At 34.6% G+C, this 10,934-nt stretch overlaps 1 pseudogene; it reads left to right on the top strand.

Moving 5' to 3' along the window:
- Positions 1-10,293: 10,293 nt before the first annotated feature.
- LOC112820854 (prefoldin subunit 1 pseudogene) lies at positions 10,294-10,660 on the top strand (annotated as a pseudogene).
- Positions 10,661-10,934: the final 274 nt, after the last annotated feature.

Below are 10,934 nucleotides of genomic sequence, written 5' to 3'. Positions count from 1 at the left end.
ATATATATATATATATATATATATATATATATATATATATATATATACATACATACACAAGTATATTCTCTTGAAGCAACACAACAAAAAGCAAAAGTGGTACTGAATTTGGATTTGAGGCAGAATAGGGTTCTTTATTGCCATTATGCCCACATGACTCCAATACTGAGGAAGGAGAGCTGATCACCTTAAGTCAGTGGCTCCCAGAAATTAACAAGAGGCTTTCTTTCACTAACTGTAGTCTCTGCCCAAGCTAAGGCCTACCAAGACAGTGGTGGGCCAGGGGTCTCCATGGTACTCAAGCTGTGTGTTTGTTTATTGTCACATACTGATTCATCTCAGGGACATCTTAAGATTTGATGTTGGGTAGAAAAGTGGTAATCCCCTGCTGTACTTGGTAGGAATAAAGGTTGTTGGTTTACAATGCAATGCAGATAATAAAAATCTCCAAGAGAACTAACATCCAAAAGTCCAGGGAGAATAAGTATGTTCCCAACAGCTATGCAGAAAATTAGAGGAATAGAGGTAGTGGTACTGGTCACAAACCAAACGAGTAACAAAAATGGAGTCCTGAGTTCCAGGAGCAGAGTTCTAGCCAATACCACAGCTGGGGGATAGGAGCCTAGCCTCTGGTAGGGGAACTGATCAGAGGAAGATGAGTCAGAATACCAAGGCAGGCATGCAGGCACCAAGGAAACCAGGTGGAAGTGGAGATTCTTCTTGGAAATAAGCCATAGAAGTAAAACTGGTTTCATGCAGGGCAGAAGTCAAATTTGTAAGATCGAGGCATAAGGCCAAATATATACTATTAGTAGGTTTGAATTAATGATCATTGTATGACTCCTGAAAAAAAGATATATCCCTGGAAGATGGTAGCTAAACCTGGAAATCTGAGTAATATGACTCAGCACCTGGGAGCTAGGAAACAATGTGGTAGGAAATGAAGAGGCCAAAACTTGAGTTAGATTTGGAGTATATAAGATTCAGTGAAGTAGGTCAGTGATTGCACAGGTCACTATGTAGAATATTCTGGCTTCAACATGCAATTTAAAATTCATTTGAAAAATGTTTTTAACTATAAAATAACACTACCCTAAGTTTCTTTTAAGGACAGAAATTGGTTATCTTCCCCAGATATATTTGCCTTTCATTTGTTTCTGGGTCTGTTAAAAGTTATAATCCTTTAAGAGATTTTGTTACCCTAGGCAAGAGTATCATCAGTGCAACATATTTTGTGGAAACCAGAAAATACTGACAGCTTCTTCATTCCTAAGAACGAAAAGATGAAACATAGAAAGCTTGATAGGAACTTCTGTATCTACCACATTGAAATCTACTCAATGACAGCATAATTTGACACTATGGATGCTCTATATTATATACAGTAATAAGCACACTCCCACACACATTGTTTTCTAGTTACATAGTTCTGCACTTGCTATCCCGTTACAAACAAACAAACCTTTTTAATATATACCCTTGCTGCCACAACTTTTACATCATTTCAAATTCTATTAAAGATTAAATATATCAGTGGCACCTGGGTGGCCCAGTGGGTTAAGAGTCTGACTCTTGATTTTGGCTCAGGTCATGATCTCAGGGTTGGGAGATCAAGCCCCGGGTTGGGAGATCAAGCCCCGGGTTGGGAGATCAAGCCCCATGTTGGGCTCTGTGCTCAGCAGGGGGTCTGTTTGAGATTCTCCCTCTCTGTCTCCTTCTGCCTCTCCCCCAGATTGCACTCTCTCTCTCTCTCTCAAATAAATATATAAATAAGTCTTTAAAAAAAAGATTAAATATATCACAATGTATAAAATTACCCAGAATATCAAAACCTAGAATAGTAGGCTTTGGACATTTAGAAGAGATCTAGAGAACGTTATAAAATCTCAAATTCACAGAGCGTATAATTTTCTCCATAAAACATGGACAAGACATAGAGTACCACAAAATCAAACCAAGACGTAGAAGCTTGGCAGTTCCTATGCATACATCTTGAACTAATTCCTCTAACTTCCTACAAGAATATCATGGTTTCTCATTCAAATTTGTGTTTTTGCAAAATTCAAATAAAACTCTAGGATCTTTGATCACTAATTGAATGGCAAACAAGGAATTATATAAACCAGCTCTACAGATATTTTTTAATAAGGTAGCTTTTTTTTAAGATTTTATTTTAGAGAGAGAGAGAGAGCATGAGTGGAGGGAGGGACAGGGGGAGAGAGAGAGAGAGAGAATCTCAAGTAGACTTCGTGCTGAGCACTGAGCCCAACACGGGGCTTGATCCCACAATACTGAGATCGTGACCTGAGCCAAAATCAAGACACTTAACTGACTAAGCCACCCAGGTGCCCCCGCTCTACAGATTTTTAATGGCAGCTTGAATTTCTTGGCAATTCATTTCTTATTGATGCTACCATTCTTTTAAAGCAACGCCTGTTATCTTCATTGAAAAAGTCCTTTTTCCAATATATAAAAATATATATTTGATGCCTAGTTTAATAATACTAGCACAAAATAAAGAGAACTTTTTTTGAACTTTACCATCACCATAAGTTTTATTGCTGATAAATTGACTTTTTACCATTTTTTGAAAGGACAATTCATATCAGAAGAAATTAAGATGATATAAAATCAAAGGAAGATAATAAATGATGTTAATTTTTATTAAAATTCCAAAAGAGCATATAAATATCCTAGTAGTATGTGTTTTTCCATCATTAGGTTGGATTGTAGAAGTAAAAAATATCAGATACCATACCAATATGAGTTTAATATTTGTTCTTAGCTGTCAGTAGATATATTAGCTACTATCTCCTTTTCCTGTTTCATTATGTTCCAGATTGATCAAAAGCTCAAAAATTCCTTCATAACAAATGAGTTTTTAACAAACTAATCATTAAATTCCTCCTAATTGGTATAACTTAACCTGTTTGTATTTCTCAACTTTCTAAAAATTATTTAAGTAATATTCAATAAAATACTAGCATTTTTCTACTTACATTGAAGTTGTAATATTAAATGCATGTAGTTTCCCGATTTCAAATTTCTCTCTAGGTTAGAGAGACCATCTTAATTTGATATATTGTACTTTTTCGAAGAAGATAGAAATAGAAATTAATGTCACCAGTATATAATTAAGGGTATATATGAGCAATTTGAAGGTGGTCTTAATTTGAAACTTAATTTGTGTCTTCAGAAGATCTGTCTGTGTGATTTATGTTTATGTTATTTAACTCCTGTGCAGAACCTGATTTTCTCATTTAAAAAGAAAGAGTAAATATTTTTGTATAAAAAAACATGCTATTTCTCAATAAAAATATATGTTCAGTGATACATACCAAGAATAAGAGCATATTTATTTTGCATTGGATAAATTTACAACCTAAATAGAAGAGGCAAAGAAAATTTCCAAAAGAATTACAATACCATTATATACATAACATGATGTAGATTGTACAGGTAAATTATTTGTTTACTTAAAATATCCAATTGGGTTAAATTAAAAACCCCATTATCATTATGATTCCAATTATAATAACAATCATTAAACAGGTATCAATAAGTATTCATAATAAAAATTCTAATGTACTAAGTTGCTTATATGATTCGTTATATTTTACTTTTAACAGTAACCATGTCAGATCACTAACCTACTTAGATTATTGAATATCAGTGACCTTAAAATATTGTTAGTATAAAAGTTGTCCTAATAAATCACTGACATTTGTTTTCTTTGCATAATCAGAATTATCATATATAACACTCACACAGAGGCTGCTAATAAGTCACCCAAATCCACATTTCTTCTTCTTGGGCACATGACTTAATCATATTTCTCAGGCTCTTACAGTTAGGTACATCTATGGGACTGACTTCTAGCTAATGGACTGTTATGCAAAAGTGGTATTAAACATTTCTGAACTTGACCCATAAAAAACATCCCACAAGTGTTCCTTAATGCTCTTTCTCCTTCTAACTTGATGGATCCAAGATAACAAACAGAATGACCTAGGAAGCCACGTGTTAAAGATGGCAGAGTCTCAGTCAGACTGAAAAACTGTGTAAAAGAAGATTATCCAGCTACTCTGACATGATTTCTTTCCCCGTGCTATTATTACAGGAACAAGAGATATCTTTCTCTTCATTAAGCCTCTCTCTCTCTCTCTCTCTCTCTCTCTCTCTCTCTCTCTCTCTCTCGTGTGTGTGTGTGTGTGTGTGTGTGTGTGTGTGAATATATCTATGTATGCTTATTGGAGATATTTAAATTAAATATTTAAATGTGAGTGAGGTACTTAGCATTTTTGAGGGGTTTTTTTCTTCAAAAATAAAATTGCAATATACAACTACACGGAATCACTGCTATAACTTAAGAAAAATGCTTAGCATAGTGCCCAGCACATAGTGAGCACTCTGCACATTCAATCATTGCTACATAGAGGGGGGATATGTATTACTTTCATTTTAATTCCTTGGCTTAAAAAAAAAACTCTTGGCATCTTACACAGACACACTCACGCACGCGCACACACACTCATACCTGGCCTTAGCTTTCTTTCCCACTCTCTCTCTTTTTTTAATATGGTAAGTCAATTTCTGTTTTTTTTAATTATGTTATGTTAGCATACAGTACATCATTAGTATTTACTATCATTAGGACCTGCAAAAATTCGCAGATCAATCCAATAATCACTCCATATTCATGTGACCCAGGTAGAATTATGCACATAGGAGGGACCATTGGAGACCTTCAAGATTAACTTCTCACATAAAACATAAGGAAATAAAACCCCAAATGTGTTAGCTGCCGAATTACAGTAAAGACCCAAGTCCCATGTCTTATAATTCAGTGCTCTTTCCAAGTCACTGTAAAATTTTTATATATTCCTGGCCTTAGAACCTAAGTATTTTTTGCTTATCTGTTCAACTGAGTTCAGTAATTAGCTGAATTAACTGAATTCAGATCTGATCTGAATAAAGATCAAGAGACTATTGAAGACTATTGGATATGGCTAGGAAATAGGGAGAGCAAGGTGACCCACTTTAACTTAGAGATTCAACATTTAAACCTAACTCAGTTGCAGTCAAGAACCTGATATTAAATATAAACATACCAAAAAAAAAGAGATCAAATACACAGGAAAAAAAAATGATCCCTACCTTAAAACAGTAAATATAGAGCAAATTTCACCATGGTTCTTACTGATTTATAACTTCAATATACATATACAAGTCAAGAAAAAAACACATGTATGAAAAGATGAGATCTCTATTTTATCCAAGTCTTTCTGACAAGAAGTTCTTGCTTTGAATAATCACACTATCTGAAACCAAAGATGTAGACAGGAACTTCCTCTCTTTTTTGTTTCTTTACAGAACTATTCACTAATCTTTTAATTAAAAGTGAATGCTGGAGAGATGGCAAGTGAGCAGGAGAAACTGAAGAACACAGCTTCCTTATGTATTTGTACAACTCTAATCAGTCTTCATATCTCTCAGGGAGATCTGTATTAGTTACATGAAATCTAATCCACTCTACTAAAGCTTATGCCCTCAACCACCATGGTTGGCTCTAGTTCGTAATGCTTGTAGGACACAGGTTGATAAAATATATAACCTAGGAAAGAAACGTTTAGAAAGGTTTTACATATTCTATATTCTAACATTTTAGAGGATCATTTTATGCCAATTTGGGTTTTAAATAATAAAAGAACTCTGATTTTCCTGGAAGCCTCTAAACTTAAGTCCCTGTATTTAATTAAATTTTTTCCTCTCAATTTAATAAGTTGTCTTTTATTTTAATCATAAAAGTACTATTTTGGCAATAATGTATAGGAATATCCAGGCATATATGGTGGCAACAAGTGTTTTTTTTAAAGCCAAGGAATTAAAATGAAAATAATACATATCCCCCCTCTATATAACAATGACAGAGAATATGCAGAGAGTGTTCACTATGTACTGGGCACTGTGCTAAGCATTTTTTCTTAATTTATTGCAGTGATTCCATGTAACTGTATATTGCAATTTTATTTTTGAGGGAAATAAAACCCTCAAAAATGTTAAGTAGCTCACCTACATCTAAATACTTAAGTATCCCTTAAGTCTCTGACACTTAGAATCCATTAATCTTACCATTATTCACTCCCTCTCTCTATCTTCTCCTATTCTCATATGCATCCAAGCCCAACTTGTATTTCAAGACATTAGATTTTGTTCATTTGTTCAACAAATATTTATCTCATGCTTATACATGCTTGGTCCTCTTCTAGGTGCCTGAGTCATGTCAGTGAGCAAAATAAACAAGGGCTTTATCCTCATCAAGCCTACACACAGTTCCTTATATCTAAGCTCTATTCCCTCACCTTGCTCTCCCTTTATCACACAAATCACAGGGAAGAGAAAGCAACATGATTGTGGAGGAAGAGACTATAATAATGCAACACAAGCCAAGAAATTCCAGTTGCCACCAGAAGCTAGAAAAAGTAAGGAACAAATTCTCCTCTTGAACCTCCAAAGGGACCTCTAACTTCTGGAACTGTGAGAGAGTGAATTTCTGTTGTTCAAGCCACCAAAGTCAGGGAAATTTGTTATAGAAGCAATAGGAAACTAATACACAGAGGAAAGTAAATTAGTCATAATTCTAAAATTATGCTCAAAATGATTACACAAAAACTGCCTCTTTTTAATTTTAATTTCAGTATAGTTAACATACAATGTTATATTAGTTTTAGGTGCACAATATAGTGATTCAACAATTCCATACATCACCCAGTGCTCGTCACAAGTGCACTCCTTAATCCCCATCACCTATTTTACGCATCTCTCCACCCACCTCCCCTCTGGTAATCATCAGTTTGTTCCCTATAGTTAAGAGTCTATTTCTTGGCTTGTCTCGTCTCTCTCTCTTTTTTTTCCTTTGCTCATTCGTTTTGTTTCTTAAATTCCACATATGAGTAAAATCATAAGGAATTTATCTTTCTCTGACTGACTTATTTCACTTAACATTATGATCTCTAGTTCCATCCACATCATTGCAAATGGCAAGATTTCATTCTCTTTTTTATGGCTGAATAATATGTCATTGTGTATATATGTGTATGTGTGTGTGCACACACATATATACACCATATCTTTATTCATTCATCTATTGATGGACACTTGGGCTACTTAAAAACTGCCTCTTGCATCAATATTAATTCTACATAAATGCTCCTCAAATTAGCAGTATAACTACACTCAGGGAAAGTATGCCAAAAAGTATGTTGGCATTCTTTCACTAACCATCAATTCTTAGCAAGCATCTTATATATTTTGGGAAACTATCTTTATCTTACCACTTCATAAATTACTTGCTAAAACAGTCTGTTGTGAGACATTAGATATGAGATCCAGGAATAAATGATATTTTTTAACATATTTTAGTAATTTCCTGAACTGCATTGTTTTGTGATCATAAATTACTGTCAAGTAAGCAAAATTATTTGCTCTTGAAAAATAAGAAATGTGAATCTCTTCAGAGTGAGGGCTGAGTATGTGGAAAAGCTTTCTTCTTTAATAAAAGCAAACTCAGAGGAGGAAATTCTCTCCTCTTTCAGAGGATGTGGTCATGATCATTTTTCAGCAATGCCGGGAATTGCTGAAGCTATGTTGGAAGTATGGATGATTTGTTGGGTGCGGCAGAATACAGAGAAAGCACCAAGCACATGGATCATACCACTGAGCTGCTGAACCAATTATGGCACCACCCTGCCGGCAAGTATACTTTGTGTTCTCTGATGTAATTAAGTTCCACTTTCAGTTGTATAGTATTCAATTATTTGAAGCTGAATATTTCCCAATTTAGATAGTGATCTTACAACAGGGCCATTTATGTTCATTGTTTCTGAGTAATTATTCATTCAATGACAAAATGATACAGTAGAACCCTTAGTCATATTGAAAAATTAACCAGGACTTGATTAAGTGTATTTTAGTTTCCAAAGAAATAACATGGAAACTGAGATATTTAATTGTCCATTAGTAGTTTGAGGAATTTTCTTTGCGCATAAGGAATCAGTTGTGTTGCCATGATGATTTCAGTTGATGACCTTATTGAGTCCTGGTAGTGCTTGCCAGGTGGTACACTGAAATGGATAAATGGGCAGCGGATTCTTTGCAAGGGGCAAATGTATCCTGGGTTGACTTGGTCACTTTCATGCTGATAGAGGAATATACTGTATTTCCTTTTTTGTAAGACTGCTCTGCAAATGGAAGACATCTTAAAATTTTGGCATACATTAAGTGAAGTGGTGAACTCTATGACCCCGCCCAGACCTACTGCCACATTGGCTCCACATCTACCAATCCAACAAAGATCTTGTCTGGAAGTTTGCATAAGCTCATATCTAAATATAAGGACAGTTAATATTTCAATTCTTTAAATAAAACTAAAATTAAATCTTTTGCACAGCGTTCTTATAATACATGAATTCACAAAAGAAACTGACGATTCAACAGAAGATGATTTATTAAGAAGTTGATGATCTATCTTAAAACATATGGATTGTAATTGTTTTGTAACACGTAATAAAATCTTCAGAGAAACCAGCCATTGTTTCTTTTCTCTTATGTTGTTTCCAGAACTCCTTCTGTGAAGGAATCATTTAACCTTCTATTTGAGCACAATATGATGTATCACATTATGCAATGAAATGTTCCGAGATTTACAGTCAGAAATTCAAAATTTCATCTCAATACAACTTATTAATTAGTCACTTAACCACCTCATTTCCACTTTTGCATATGGTTGGAATAATCAAAATAATGATATCTTACCTAAAAGAGTTGTTTTGAGGATCCAGTGATGAAATAGGTGTAAAGTCTTTGTAATTGTTGAAGTTCTATAAACATTTTTTTGAGTTTTTTTAGTTTTTATGACTGTTGCAATAATCATAACAATAAAATAAGTGTTATGAGAGTTGATGTCTTATTTATAGTGAGAAATTGAGTAATCAAACTGTGTCTTATAATAACATAACAAATACCAACTGGGAAAATGAAATATTTATAAGTACCCTTAAGATATTTATAAAATAAACAGTTTTCTTTTTCTAGTAAGAGTGAAATAAATCAGGGGCACCTGGGGTGGTTCAGTTGGTTAAGTGTCCAACTCTCGATTTCAGCTCAGGTTATGATCTCAGGGTCACGAGATCAAGCCCTGTGAAGGACTTCCCACTGAGTGTGGAGCCTGCTTAAGATTTTCTCTCTCCCTCTCTCTCTGTCCCTCCCCCCCTGCTCCAGCTCTCTCTCTCTCTTAAAAAAAAAAAAAAAGAAAGAAATCAATAAATGTATATTATCAAGCTGAAGTTCCAAATTACTTGTTTCAAATCCTTGAGGAGAAAACATTATAACAGACAGAAAGATAAACATTAAGCTATAAGTGGCACAGAAGAAATAAGAAAATGACTATGAGAATATAGAGAAAGAAGGCCTCATCAGAGAGATGGAAGGTTCAGGTACAAGTTCGTGAATTTAGGTTTCCATAGATCTTCATGCCTTGCGCAAAATGAAAGTCTTATTCGCAAGTTTTATGTGTAGGCAGCTTGAATCTGGTGCCATGGTATAAATACATGCCCAAGGATTATTTTGTACAAAATTTTTCAAAAATAAGAGCAAGTCAAAATCTATACCTCCTTTTTTTTACTATCAGCATTTATATATTCTCACATAGCTTCTCAAAATTGTCCTTACTTCATTAGAATTATGTTTCTAAGTAATAATGCACAGATATTATATATATTATTAAAATACCTAATTAATTTATTCACTCAATACTTATTGAGCAAATACTATATACCAGTCATTGCCCAAAGAGATGAAGATAATGATGATAAACAAGATACATAATCTTTTCTCTCAAAGAGCTGTCATCTAGTAAAGTAGCACTTCTAAAATTTTAATGTTCACTCAATTTATAGGGGGAAATTTTATAAAATGCAGATTTTAATTGAGTTGGTCATACTGGGCTCTAAGAGTCAATTTTCTAATAAGTCCCCAGGAGATGCTGATACTACTGGTCCAGGAATCTCACTATGAGTAGGAAGGTATTTAAGCATACAAACAAGGAAACCAGTAATTATAGCCCAGTGCATGGTGGAGAAGTAGAGAAAAGATACAACACAAAGGCATCAATGAGATAGTTGGAAAGAAAGTATGTATTGGAAATAGATCTTCCCATGTAAAAATTTATGATAAATAATAAAGATAGTCCTTTCTGGCTTTCTCCCACTGTGCAAGGGTGCTGAGTGAACCAAGATGGTGGCTCCCATGGATCTGAAGTTGAAGGCCTTCACAAAACTTCAAGACAAAGTTATTGACACTCCACAGAAGGTGAAACTGAAAGACCTACAGATAGAACAGCTAAACAGAACAAAAAAGCATGCACATCTTACAGATGCAGAGATTATGACTTTGGTGGATGAGACTAACAAGTATGAAGGTGTAGGATGAATGCTTATTCTTCAGTCCAAGGAGGTAATTCATAATCAGCTGTTAGAGAAACAGAAAATAGCAGAAGAAAAAAATTAAAGAATTGGAACAGAAAAAATTCTACCTGCAGTGGAGTGTGAAGGAAGCTGAGGACAACATCCATGAGATGGTAATGGTATGAAAGGCACAGTAGGAAACATTTAGTGGAAGCTTCCTGCCCCTTCCTATTCCTGGCAAGAGCAGAGGGGACTGTGTGGTGAAACGTCCTCTCTTTTGTCCTGATGGACACTTTATTTGGATGATCTTGAACCCTGTGTTTTCTATGTCAGCCTGATACCTTTTGATTCCAACTCTATTTTTCTCTATGATTCCATTTCTATGTCACCCTGATACCTTTTGATTCCAACTCTATTTTTCTGTCCTGGCTCTGCTTGCCACCCCTGCATCCTGAGCAGAGCTAGGGGTGA

This window comes from Callorhinus ursinus, unplaced genomic scaffold, assembly GCF_003265705.2.
Source record: "Callorhinus ursinus isolate GAN/ISIS: 27379988/994484 unplaced genomic scaffold, GSC_fseal_2.0 scaffold1, whole genome shotgun sequence".
NCBI lineage: Eukaryota > Metazoa > Chordata > Mammalia > Carnivora > Otariidae > Callorhinus > Callorhinus ursinus.
The sequence above is the reverse complement of the archived record's forward strand: the minus strand, read 5'-3'. Positions and strand labels throughout refer to the sequence as shown.